Source organism: Protopterus annectens, chromosome 11.part0, assembly GCF_019279795.1.
Source record: "Protopterus annectens isolate FY-2018-M chromosome 11.part0, PAN1.0, whole genome shotgun sequence".
In the NCBI taxonomy this organism is placed as follows: domain Eukaryota; kingdom Metazoa; phylum Chordata; order Ceratodontiformes; family Protopteridae; genus Protopterus; species Protopterus annectens.
In genome coordinates, this window is record NC_056745.1 from 622,199,405 (window position 1) to 622,213,996 (window position 14,592).

At 40.3% G+C, this 14,592-nt stretch overlaps 1 protein-coding gene across 1 annotated transcript in view; it reads right to left on the reverse strand.

The window, feature by feature from the left end:
• Window positions 1–14,592, reverse strand: part of KIAA0930 (KIAA0930 ortholog) — a 2,167,533-nt gene that overhangs the window by 61,531 nt on the left and 2,091,410 nt on the right. The window lies entirely within an intron of this gene.

Sequence of the window (14,592 nt, forward strand, 5' to 3'; positions counted from 1 at the left end):
TCAGAGACTGAATGCAGGAAATCAAAATAGGGGAAGTTACCTCCAAGAGAGACTAGCCTCCAGTGAAGTCCCCCAGGGTTCTGTGATAGGACCTCTCCTGTTTGGCATCTACTTCTCTGAAGTTAAAGTCAATACCAAAGGGCGCTGGGGTGACTAAGTCTGCATATGACTGCAAGCTAGGAACAGTCACTGAATCCCCAAATGACTTGGCCATCCTGCAGGAAGATTTACCCAAATAAATAACAAGTGCCAAAACCATGGACTGAAATTAAATGCCAAAAAATGTATTACTGTATTGAAGCAATCTACCAGGGGAACTACCGCATAGATAATGCACCCCTAAGAGTTGATTTAGTTGTTCAGGATTTTAGAACTTTGTGGAATGTCGTTGTTGACCTTTACTCAGCCCTCATTTAGCCAAACATTGTGTATAATGCCCCCTTTTGCATGCATCTTTCCAGACACATGGAACTAGAATGTCTATAGAAACACCCTGCTAAAAGGATACAAGACCTAAACAATATATCTTTCATAGTCTGACTCAAAGCCCTGTCACATTACACAGACTCCTACAGATTGACCTGTATCTGGTATACAAGGCATCCTCCAATCCATGGATTTACTGCACATCAGCAAGTAAAATGGCATCAGAAATACATGGTCTAGGGATCTAAACCTCTTCTGTAACATCAACAGAATGTTTGGAAGGACAGGTATATCTAGCAGGGAATACTGCTGCTCTGGAACAGCTTCCCCATCCACATAAAACAAATGTCATCCCTGTCCATATTTCAAAAGCAACTTGGCTCTATGGATGGAAACTGAAAATGTACTCCAGGACTGCCCCCTATACTCCTAAATGACCGAGTTCTGCATGGGTCCCATGGAATTATCTGTGGTTTGATCCCAGTTATTCCCATTAGGGGCAATATACAATTATCGACCATGAGATGGGTAAGGCTAAACAGACAACAGATGGGATGGGTTAATATAGGCACCAAAAAGGCAACTGGCTAGGCTTAAAATGGCTCACAGGGGAAGCTAGCCTAGTACTTATCTATGAACTTATAAATAAGTTCAACTTGCACCTACAGTAGAGCTTAGCCTCTGGGATACAGTGTGTAAACTGACCATGTTGAAGACCATAGTAGTTGAGATATTGAGATAGTTGGACCTCAGCAAGCTAAACCTTTCTGTCAAGAAGTCCAAGTTCCAGATGGTCACTGTACAGTCCATTCTGTCTTGCATAAGGCCAATTGGATGTGGTCAGTGGATCTCAAGGATGTGTACTATTACATAAAGATCGACAGATAGATGCTCCAGGAGACACTTTTGCTTTCGGCTAAGGGCCAAACATGATCAGACCCCCTGCCCTCTGGACTCACCACAGCCCCCTGGGTGTTTACCAAATGCATGGCAGTGGTGACAGCTCATCTCAGGCTGCAGGGTTTCCAGGTTTTTCCATACCTCGATGATTGGGTTCTCATGGCTCCCACGAGGCATTGACTAACACTGGCAACCAGTATGTCCTCAGGCTTTTCCAGCATCTAGGTATCACAGTGATCCTGCCCAAACTAAATTTAGTTTGAAGCCAAAACCTGGAGTTCATTGGAGTCCTGCTGGACACTGTATCAGAGACAACAGCACTGCCTGCTCGCAAGGTCCAGTTAATTCAGGATCAAGTTTCTCTTCTGTTAAATCTATCATGTCCGCCTGTTCATTTAATTCTCAAAGCACTAGGGTCTATGGTAGCTGCCCATTCTGTCTCAGCCCATCTCCATGACAACAAAACTGACGGGAGTATGCAAGAATCAGGACCTTTTGTCAGGCAGGCCCTTTTGTCTTCCCCTGCCCAAGGCCACAGCAACCACGGATGCCTCCCTGTTGGGGTGGGGGGCATTTTCTGGAAAGGATGGTTCAAGGCACATGGTCCCCTATAGAAGCCAAATTGCACATAAACTTCTTGGAGAGGACAGCAGTCTTTTTAATGTTGCAAGCCTTTCAGGACTGCCTCCCTCTGGGGAGCACAGCAATTCAGGCAGACAACCTGGCTGTAATCTGGTACCTCAACAAGCAAGGTGGAACAAGGTCTTATCCTCTGTGCAGAGAGGCCATGAGTGTGTGGGAATGGGCAATGTCTTCCAGGCACTTTCTTCTTGCAACTCATATACCTGGGAGTTCCAGTGTGCTGGCCAACAAACTCAGCAGGTCCATCTTGAGTCTCATGAGGGGACGCTGAAACTGTCAGTGACAAGGCAGATCCTCAAACACTGGGGTCAACCGTACTGTGACCTTTTTGCTTCCCCAGTCAACCACAAATGCAGTAATTACTTTTCCCTGCTTCCCCCATTGGGAGAGTCACCCAGGGACGCTCCTGTTCATGACTAGCCCTCAGGTCTCCTCTATGCTTACCCTCATATTCCCCTAATACCCAAAGACTGTAAGAAAGCTCATCACCTCAAGTGTTCTCTCATCTTAATTGCCCCTTTCTGGCCTTATCAGGCATGCTTCTCCTTCCTCAGGTCTCATCTGAATTATCCACCTTGGATACTAGATCCCATTCCAGATCTCATCTCCCATTCTTGGGGGCTTCCCCTTCCCAGTCTCTGGACCCTTCATCTAACTGCATGGTTTCTCTAGTTCCAGTAATCCATTCCCAGTCCAGGCTTCCTTCCCTGGTGAGGGATTACTTTGGCTTCTCAAAATCCATCTACAAAGAAGGTGTATTCTAGTAAGTGGAAAAGGTTTTCCATTTGGGCCAGACAATAGAATCTAGATCCCTTTTCAGCCCCTATCCCTGATATTTTGCTTTTCTTGTCTTCCTTTTTTCAGGATGGGGCGAGGTTTTCTACCAATAAGCTCCAGCTGGCTGCTTTCTCCAATTTCCATATCTATCTTTTCTTCCAAATTGTGAAAAGCCTTTTTGAAAGGAGTTTTTCTTCTTAGACCACCTATTAAAGATCCATCACCTCCATGGGATTTGACTTTGGTGCTGCAGTGTCTGATGCAAAAAACTTTGAACCCTCTAGTTCATGTGATATTAAATTCCTATCCTGGAAGACGGCCTTTTTAGTAACCATTACTTCTGCTAAAAGGGTCTCAGAACTACAGGCTCTGTGCATTAAGCCCCATTCATGATCTTTCATAAGGACAGGGTATCTCTTAGAACAAATCTTTCCTTTCTCCCCAAAGTGGCCTCAGAAGCAAATCTCAATCAGTCGATTCAACTACCACTGTTCTTCCCTAATTGCTCTAATAAAGGAGAATATATCTTGCATTGCTTAGACGTCCACAGACGATTGCACTTTTATTTAAAAAGGACTGAGGAGTTTAGAAAGTCGGACCAACTCTTTGTGGCTTTCTCCCAGAACAAAAAGGAACAGGTAATTTCCAAAGTAACTACTTCCAAGTGGATTGCTGGTTGTACTTCCTTCATTTATGCTAGTCAGCATTTTGAACTATCCAGACAAGTTAAGGCCCACTCCACTAGGTCTGTTGCTACCTGATTGGCCTTCTTGGCTAGACTTTCCATTCATGCTATTTGTGCTGCTGTGACTTGGTCTAATCCACATACTTTCATTTCACACTACAAATTGAACTTGGTGTCTAGGAATAGGGCTTCCTTCAGTTCCTCCATGCTCTGGCATATCCATCCTTGAGGCCACCCAGAGTTCCTAGTAGCTGGGGACTCTGACCAATCTGTGATGAATAATGACACAGATTGCATCAGATACAACAGTTATGTACTTACCATAACCTGGCATCTGTGCTATCCAGTGTCGTTACTGATCACATTCTGGCCCTCCTTCCCCCTTCCTTCTGGGGAGTTTGGTGAGGCTGAAGTGGTTTGCATCTGGTGGGACATTTTTGTCTTCCATTGCAGATGTTTGTTTCTGCATTTCAGCTAATTTAGCAAACTCGATCTGAGGGTTAGAAGGTAGCAAGGGGTTATGGGAAGGAGATGAACTTGAGCTCTGGATCTGTTTGAGAATTTGCCGGCTCGGATCTGAGGTTGGATCCTAGACCCATCTGTGATGAATAAAGACACTGTATCGATAGCACAGATGCCAAGTTATGGTAAATACATAACTCTTTTTTTTTTTGCCACAAGCTTCTGTATACTCCTGTCTTCCCTCTGGGAATTATTAAATGGAGGCTAAGAGCACTTCTTGCGAACATCAAAGACTGAAGCAATAGTAATTTCATGTACTCTAACTGTATCTTGACTTAGGAATGGGGTCCATTCCTGTCATGGTATTACAAACCCAAAAGACTTGGAAAAGTTGAACAGGTAAGCCATCCTCTTAACACTAAAATCCTTCGCAAAAGCCATCTCCCCAGCTCATCACATATGCTTCTAAACTTAAACATGAGAACAGCAGGAAGCAGCAGAGCATGCTAGTTTTATATATCATATAATTCTAGAAAGAATACAATGTTATAGACAAAAGAAAAAAAAAACATTAAAAAGTATTTGTAAAATATTCGTCTTGAATCTCATGGCCTTACATCCGCATGAAAGGAAATAAAAGCACAGGATGCTGTATTCTTTACTTAGAGACTCCAGATTAAACTCTCTGAGGAAACCAAAAGCAGTACGCTTACAATTCCAAAGAACATACAAGTACATACAAGTAGCCCAGGGCAGGCGGGTCTGCTTTACCAGGTCTGCACCAAAGCAACTGTAGGGAAAAACAGCACTGATGCTTAGATATTAGTGTTAATGATTCAGCAGAACAAACCTCAGAACTGAAATTTGACAATTGCCGGTCACTCAAAATGTATATGCACTTATCACCTGCACTCCTAAACAGGTTAGACATACAAAAGTATATTTGTTTTAAATGAATATTACTTAATTAGAAATGCACTTGTTATTCCAATGGTTCTTCTTTATGGGCTAACAAATGGATTTATTTGATGTAGGAACTGTTCTATGTGTACCTTTCATTTTAACGAAATCTGCACTCACAAATGTTAAATCATCCAGAAAAGAGGGTCTAGATTCAACAGTTGGCATAGTACCAGTACATGAAAATCTCAAGATGGGCTAATACAACCTCTTTAACCCTAAATGAATGAAACAAAGCATGAAATGTTTGAAAAAACATGCAATGGAAGGGCAGAAGCTCTGTAAGTAAGCCACCTTTGAAAGAATGAGTGCTACCATAAGGTCATTCATAACATCTCTAGGTCTAAAGTTTCTTTTTAAACCCAAGTTGATTTACTCCTTGTGGACTGTCATATAACATATTAAATGCTTATTTACAAACTCCTGACAAATTAAATTTGAAACAGGACGTCACTTTTTCATTTCTCCAAGTCTTTTGGGTTTCTAATATCATGACTGGAATGAACCCCATTCCTGAGTCAAAGTATGATTAACATTCATGAAATTAGTATTGTTTCAATCTTTGATGTTAGCCAGAAGTACTCTTTGCAGCACCCGCAATGTGCCCAGTAACGGCTCCTTCTACAATTCGTATGGAATTACATGCATCAGTAACATATCTAAGTATGATTGTAAATTATTTTTTATAAGACCTAATGCTCCTACTACTACTATTAGAACTGTCTGGGTATCCTTCCACATTGCCCTCATTTCTGCCTGGAAATCCTGGTATTTTATGACTTTCTGTCTCTCTGTACATAAGACACTATAGTGTAACAATTTCAATGATCCATGCTACTTTTATCTTCTTTTCATGGACTACTATATCTGTTTTTCTCACTTCTATTAACTGTTAGTAATAGGTAATCTCATGTGATATGAACTTCATCATTTTCTATACTTCTTTGTGGCTCATGTTTCCAGTGTTTTTCAGCTACTTCAGTATTACAATGTTTGCACAATTCCCATTTCCCAATGCAACAATCTTGCCACATTATTATGCCTTTCAGTATACAATCCTTCTGTCATTAGTATATCACAACCAACAACAAGATGTGTGACTGTTTCCAATTCTGTTTTATAAAACCTACATGTGTCTGCTTCTCCCACATGTTCAGTGGACTTTGTAAATCAATGTGTACATAGCCCACTGTCTTGGGTCTCCAATATTAACCTTTCATCTTTTGGTTTAAATTCACCTCTCTTTAACCCTTCCTGCATTCGATCCTGATCAACATAACTTTGTTCCAAGAGTATTCTATACTTGTAACTATATGCATTTTCCACATTTATTCCTTTTCACATGATCCTTCACCTTATATTCTTTCTTTTGTTTTTGGCACATTCAGTTGTGTCTGATTTTTACCTACTTCTGGTTTGATCTTCATTCCTGCTCGACACAGATATGCTTCTGCTAAACTAAGCAGGGAAGTCACCTTACACTTATTCTCATGTTTCTAAACTTTCACTAATGTTTGGATCTTGTAAAGTCATCAGATATGCATGCAGTGCCATGATTACAGATCTACGCATGTAATCAATTTCGAGGAGGCCCATACCTCCTTCAGAACACAATCTTGGTAGGCACTAATTTTTAAAAAGCATTTGATGAGCATGAAGCATCCTTCTTATTTTCCTGTCCAACATATACAACACCTTTTGGGGCCAGTTGATCACTCCAAAACTTTAAGTTAGGACGTGAACAGCCAATTGGTTTATAGCTGTGACTTTAATCCTAGATGTCAACAAGGTTTTCAATATTAAGACTTTTAAAATATTCCTAAGTTTTATTCACATTTGTTCATGTTTTATTGTTGATCCTTCATCAGTTCCCAAATATTTATACACTCCCTCTTGCCCAAGTTCATTTATAGCACATTCTTGTTCCAAACTGATGTTTTCTTGGTGCTGCAGCTTTCTTGCTTTAAAGGTTGCATTTGCACATTTATCAAGACCAAATGACATTCTTATATCATCTGAAAATGTTTTGACGATTTGCAGTTGTGCTTTCAGTTCCTCATCTGATGAACTATACAGTTTTAAATCATCTACAGAAAACAGATGAGAAGACCTTTCATTTTGTTTTCTGGGAGCCAAATTGTAGCCATGACCTAATCTGTTAAGTAGACAGCTTAATGGGTTAAGGGCAAGATAAAAGAGCAGCGGTCAAAGAGAGTCACGCTGGAATATCCACCCTTTGAATTTTTATCCCTAGAATAATAATTTGTCCTTTATCATGGCTTAACTGTGAAGTGGTTTGCCACTGTTTCATGGTCACTGTAATGAAATCAATGTAGGCTGTATCTTGTACATTTTTAAGAACTCATCGATGAATGTTGTATACTGTCAAATGCTTTTCCATATTGCTTTCTTTTATTACCCTTTTGTTCTACTGCTGTGATAGAGTTTTCTTCTAAATAACAATAAATTCTTTTGGCATTAATTCCAGTGTATAGTTTACATGTTGTTGGAAGGCAAGTTATTAGTCTATACTTTTTAGGATGGCTTGCAGCTTTACTCTTAAGTAGGAGTATTGCTTTTACTGTTGTTAACCAGGCTGGTGTCTACTGGGGGTGCACATATAAATATTTCTTGCTCATGGCTAAATCTTCTTGCAAAGATGTTAATACTTTTAGCCAGAAGTTAGGTACTGCATCTGGTCCTTGGGTTTTCCAGTTAGGAGCTTTTCTTAATTTTCTTTCAATCTCTCTGGCCTTTACTTCATCCCATTTCATATCCTGTACATTTGAACTTCTTATTCTTCTTTTTTTTTTTTTTACTTCTGTCAATTTAGCATATTTGTTATGATCGACAGGATCTTCATAGATATTTCTCCAAAATGTATCTATTTCTTCTTTTTTGGTGGAGTTTCAATTCCTTTTGCCTTGTTTCCAAATTCTCTATAAAACTTTTTTGTCATCAATAAATTGCTTATTTTGTACTTTTCCTTTATATTTATCTGCATATCTTCTAAGTTTTTCTGCTTGTACTGACATTCTTGGTTTATTATTTGCAATAGTGCATGATAGTGCACAATAGATCCTGATCTGTTTTAATACTGCATGCTGCTTTTATCATGTCTAGCTTTCTGAGTATTTTTATCTGTTCCCTGTTCTATCAGTGACACCACTTCTCTTAACTGCTTTATAGTTTTCTCGATTCAATACTTCCATGATGGCATTTAATTTCTCCCCATCCTTTCCCTTATTAACCTGTGCTAATGTGGTAAGACTTTATCTGTTATTAATTTAACTGCATAGTAATATATCCTATTTACTTCTGTTATAATGCAAGAATCTCTATGGACAGTCCTGATTACTCTTTTCATTTGTTTTATCAAACTTCTAACTTTTTGGGTTTTATTGACCTTCACAGTAGTCTATTTCTTTCATTGATCTTGATATGTCTGTCCATCTCCATTAAATCAAACAATTCTTCTCTTAGATCATTTTCTTCTAAACTGAGGGCACATTCTTTATTCTCCATTTCCTGCAGACATTTTAAAGAAAGTTTCAGAGCATCTTCCTGTGCCACGTTTTCTTCAGTTTCATCCTGTCTTATCTGTTGCTCTTTTATATGGGAACTCACTGACCTACCACTCCACAACACTGACTGCATCAGAGTTGCCACAGTTTCCTGTTCCTTATCTTTCTGTCCAACTCCAAATAAATGTTTGTAATGGTTTCCTGTGGAAGGCTCCAAAATATCTTCATATGGCGACTGATCAGATGTTTGCCGCTCCACTGGTTTCTCCTTAATTTGGGATCCATTGGTCAATCCTGCTGTGATGTTATCGGAGTTAAAATGTCTACACTAAATCCTTCGCTTTGCAGGTAATCCATAACTTCAGTTTCTATTTATTTAACTTCTCCATTACTAATCCTCTTTTCTACTTTTCCGCGTTGTTTTCTTATTTTTTTTAATTTTTTTTGCATTTTAAAATGTTTCCATGTCCAGATGCTTTTGCCTGCATTTCTCTTCAAATATCTTTGGTGCTGCTCTTACTGTATTGATCAGTTTTGCTTTCTCCTTTGCATAAATGCTGCACCATATTAAATCTCTTTTTCTTTCCCTTGTCCATATTTTTTCTTCGGATGTCTCCTGCTCTTCCTGTTTCTCCTTACTTTGGGGACTCATTGTTCCATCATGCTATAATATAACCCATGTTAGACTTTCTACACTGAATTCTTCATTTCAAAAGTAGTCCATAACTTCAGCTACTATTTTTCAACTTCTAGTTTTCTAGGTCTATATAGTGTTTTTGATGGATCTGTGTATTGAACACAAATTTGCATTCAATAATATAACAGATCCATCAAAAACACTATACAGACCAAGAAACCTTAGGCCATTTGGAAAAAGAAGCAACTGAGGAAGTGTGGAAATATAAAGATGTCACAGTTTGAATTTCACGATGTAGTACTAGATGCTATTTCCATAAAGTCAGATTAATAGCTTCTGGTTAGCCAAGAGTCAAAGCAAGAATCTTAAGATTCGCAGAATAAAACAATCATTTACTTGGTCAACATTTAAACATAAAATTCTTTTATGTTCTAGAAACAGAACAACTTCCCTTTGTTTAACTGTTCAAATCCTAAAGTTTGAAAAAATATCAGAAATACTTTATCTCTTGTAAATTTCTAGCAGGTAATATAAAAAATGGAATCTTGTTAATACGGGAAGGTTAATAAATGAAAACATCAGCTTAGAGTAGGGTTCCGGTATCTCCATGAGGAGGCGTGCCTGGATGCACCTTTGTGAATTTGCACAGCCTTTTAAGTCTTCGTTCGTCACTGCCCCATTTGATGGTACCTCTCTTTTTGGACCCAGTGTCAAGGAGACTCTATGCAGGTGTGAGAAGGGTGGTAAGACCCTTTCTGCTATGGGCATACATTTTTCAGCTCCGCAGAGCCCCTATCCTAAAGGTCAGAGAAGTAGTGGGAAAATGTGGTTCAAAAAATCTCAAGAGTCTTACCAGGACACATGTGGAGAGTTTTCCCCCAGAGGCAGAGGGGGAAACAACAGTGGAAGACGTTGCCCTTGAGGCAGAGGAGGTCCACAGAACCAGGGTTCCTGGTATCCATTCTTCGGGAAACTGTTTCAATGCTCCTGAAAGGAGGCCTGACTGCCCATCTCTGGAGGCAATCGGGGGTCATCTATCCCTGCACTAAATCACCATAAATCTCATCTGGAACCCACTCAAATGACAAAGTTTATAGGAGCCCTGTTAGACACGAACATGATGATTGTTAGTACTCTGGAAGGGGGAAGTTTGGCAATCAAGGACAGACTGCAAGGTTGATCAGAAACAATGGAGTACCTGCCCGTTATGTTCTTCAGGCCTTAGGTTCCATGGCTGCAGTGATTGTGTTAGTTCCACTGGCCAGGTTTCACATGTGGATTATGCAGTGGCTTCTAGCCTCACAATAGTCAATAATGTACCAACCTATGCCCTATCAGATTGTTATCACAGAAACATGCAAAAAAGACCTCTCATGATGGATTCATTCTCAGCAGGTGACACAAGGCCAACCCTTTCTTCCCCCTCTACCACAGGTTATGGTGACCATAGACACTTCCCAGACAGGGTGGGGGGGGGGCATTATCTGGGAAGACTGTATAATGTACCTGGTCCATAGAGGAGGCCAAGCTCCAAATAAATCTAGCCTTGCAGGCATTTCAGACTGTCCTTCCTCTGGGACTGGTAGTTATCCAGTCAGACAACATGTCGATGGTATGGTACATAAACAAGGTAGGACTAGATCCTACCCACTATGTCAAGAAGTGATCAGGGCGTGACACTGGGAAATCTCATCCAACCGCTTTCTGACAGCAACACATATTCCAGGGAGATCCAGCATCATAGCTGACAAACTGAGCAGAGCCATTCTCATGTCACACAAGTGGTCCCTGTATCAGGATGTGGTAGACCACATTTTACGCACATGTGGCCAGCCTTGCTGCAATCATTTTGCCTCTCCCCTCAGCAACAAATGCAGCAACTACTTTGCCCTAGATTCCTCCACAGGGGCAAACCCAAGGGATGCGCTGACATACGATTGGCCCTCCGGACTTCTGTATGCTTTTCCCCCAATTCTGTTGATCCCAAAGTTCCTTCAGAAAGCCAAAAGGTTGAAGAGGGCAATTATCCTCATTGCCCCATATTAGCCTTGACAGATCTGGTTTCCCTTCCTATGGCCTCATCTTGAGAAGAAACCCTGAATTCTGGACCCTTCTCCAGACGTGTTGTCACATGCGACAGAAATGACTCATCCCAACCTTTACAATCTCAAGCTGATGGCTGGGCTCCTCCAGTTCCACTGATCACCAGACAACCTATGCTCTACTCCCCAGTTTGTCACATCTTGATGTCATCCCATAAGCCGTCAACCCAGAAACTTTATAGGAGTAAATGAAACAGATTGTCTTATGGGCACAGCAACACAACATAGATCCCATCACAACCCCTATTTGTTTCATTCTGGATTTCCTAGCCCATCTTTTCAATAATGGGGCAGGATCATCTACCATTAAAGTACAGTTAGCAGCCACTTCAAATTTCCATACTGGATTTGACAATTCCCCCCGAACTCCCACAAATTTTGCAAAGCATTTTTAAAAGGGACCTTTATTGTTAAAACCTCCTTACAAGGACCCTTTTCCACCTTGAGATTTAAATCAGGTCTTACGTCTCATTACTCAGCCCCCCTTCAAACCTGCAGCAGCTTGTGATCTTAAGTATTTTTCATGAAAAACACTATTTTTGTGGTTATCACATCAGCAAGATGAGTTTCTAACCATCAAGCCCGGTCTTCTGAACCTCTGTACATAATTTTCCATACGGACAAAGTCTCATTGTGTACCAACCCCTTTTTCCTGCCCAGAGTTGTCTCTCAAACAAATCTTTATCAGGCTATTCAATTGCTTGTTTTCTTTCCTAAGTTTAGTAACAGAGGGGAATATATTCTGCATCTGTTGGATGTTCATAGACAGTTACATTTCTACTTACATAGAACCAAAGAATTTTGGAAAACAAAGCAGTTGTTTGCTGCATTCTCAGGGCCTAGAGTAGGCCTTCCAGTTACCAAAGTTACCTTATCCAAGTGGCTCTCTAGTTGCATTTCCTGTTTTCATTCTCTAAAAGGCATGAAACCTAACTGTCATTTGGGCCCATTCAACCAGAGCAGTGTCTTTCAGTCCAGTGCTTCCTTGGATGATATTTATGCAGCAGCTACTTGGGCAAATCATCACACTTATTACTCATTACAAATTAGATTTGGTCTCGAGGAAGGGCTTCCTTTGGCATGATGGTTCTGAGGAATATTCTCCCATGAGCCCACCCTGGACAAAGGTAACTAAGGACTCCATCTCACATGTGAGGAGATGAAAAATTGACAATATCAGATAAGGAAGTTATGTACTCACCATAATGTTCCATCTGTATTGTCAATTTTTCATCTCTCCTCACAATCCCTCCCTCCCTCCAGCCCCCATCCATAGACACCTGATTGAATGGGAAGACCATGTCTAGGGCTAGATATTTTTCTGTTAGCTCCAGAAATTGCTTCACTTTAGGCTCTTTGTGTGTTGAATTCTAACTCTTCTCTTATTACTAATACAGTTATAGCAAACAAGATCTGAGGTAATGGGGACAGATGCATTGTGGGTAAGAGGGAGGTACCCAAGAGCTTTTTGGATGCCACGAACTTGCTCTCTCTCTTTATATATATATATATATATATATATATATATATATATATATATATATGTGTGTGTGTGTGTGTGTGTGTGAGTGTGAATGTGTGTGTGTAAAATGGAAAACTAGAAAATATGTCTGTGTGGGTATATCATGTCCTTTAAAGAAAAACAAATCAAAATGGAAATTTTGTGTAACTGTATATGTGTGCCTACACACACACACACACACACACACACACACACACACACACACACACACACACACACACACACACACACACACAGTTCTGTTGGGAGTTTTAAGAGATGAAAAGTTAGCAAAGAATTCCTTTACAAAGAGTGAATAACATCATAGGAGCTGAGAAACAGCATTCCCCTTTCAGTTTGAAATACCTCTACTTAGCTGAAGTGTTTGCTTTGGCCTGTTTGCTGTGGTCTGCCTGAATACTGCTGATCTCTGGCTGCATTTCATTTTGAATAAAAGCTTTTAATTTAAGGTTTGGTCACTTCTATTTTGTATCTTATTCTTGTTTTATATTTGTTTTGTTTTAAGTTTTCTGCTCTGTTGGAGTTTTAAGAGGAGAAAAGTTAGCAAATAATTCCTTTGCAAAGAGTGAAAACATCAGATAATTAGTGGGAGGAGCTGAGCTGCAGCATTCCTCTATCAGTTAGAAATATCGCTATGTATCTGAAATGTTTAGTTTCACCTGTTTGCTGTCCTCTTCCTGAATATTGCTGATCTCTGGCTGCTTTTGATTTGCCCACCTCTACTATAAATCTGATTTTGGACACTCCTCCCAGTCCCATCTCAACACCTCATTTAGTTTCTCAACCTATCCTCTGTTTCCTCCTTTCTCACTTAACCTTAAAAATGCACTTTATTCAGCTGGCTTTATTGTATTTGTGTTTCTTTCTACTTTATTACTTTATGTTGTTTTTGCTGCTTGTTCTTAAAAGTGTTTAGTTGCATTTATTCTGCTTCATCTATTACTGCTTATTAGTAGCCTGATTAAATTGTACCAGTTTTTCTAAGCCTCTTGGTTTTGGTTTGTTTGAGCACTTGGCCAGTTGCTTTATATTAAGGTTTGTGATCTATACTCTTGAGGGAGGAGAGGGTAGCTTCTGCCCTTCTGAGCTGGGAATTGCTGGTTGAAGGCTTATTGTGCCTGCTTATCTGAACTGTTTTTTTTTTTTCTAAAATTTGTGCGCTTTGTTTACTGTTGTATAGACTAGATTCAGACCTGCTGAGTCTAGCTCTGTTTATATAACTTGAGCACTAAACTGGGCCATCTTTTGTTGGAGAAGGTTCCCCTGCACCCTAGTGGCAGCAGTGTGCAGTTAGATTTCATCTGACTGAATGTTGCTGGAACAAGCATGTGTCATGTAATACATCCTCCGCAGAACATTGTACGCATACTATATCACACACCAGTGTCTCACCAGTCAAGCCCCTAAGGCATAACACAAAAACAAACATCTTAGTCATAGGCGACTCAATTGTGAGACACACGGATGTCCCTCTCACCAGGTTGGATAAGGAAAGGTCACGATCAGCTGTCTGTCAGGTGCCAGGATCCACCATATCACATGTGCACTCAAGTCTCTCAACAACAGGCACTGTTATGACTCAGTCATAGTCAATGTTGGTAAGATCGAAGTCAGACATACTTCACTGGACTATATGAAGAGAGACATGACTGAGCTCTCTGATTATGTGCCTCAGGCAGGTATGTCTCTAGCCTTAAGTAGCATTTTACTGTTGCCTAGGATGATACCTCAATGCAAACAAAAAATGACTTGACTTCAACAATTGGCTTAGTTTCTCATGTCATTCAAAGGGGATCCAGTATCTGTCAGCCTGGGTTGACATGGTCAACAGACCTCTATGCTTTGCCAGAGATGGTCGTCATCTGTCACCTCTGGGATTTTGGTTACTGGTTAAGGCTCTTGCCATCCCCATAGTGTGTGTTTTAGGCAATGTCACAAGAACAAAATTCCCAATG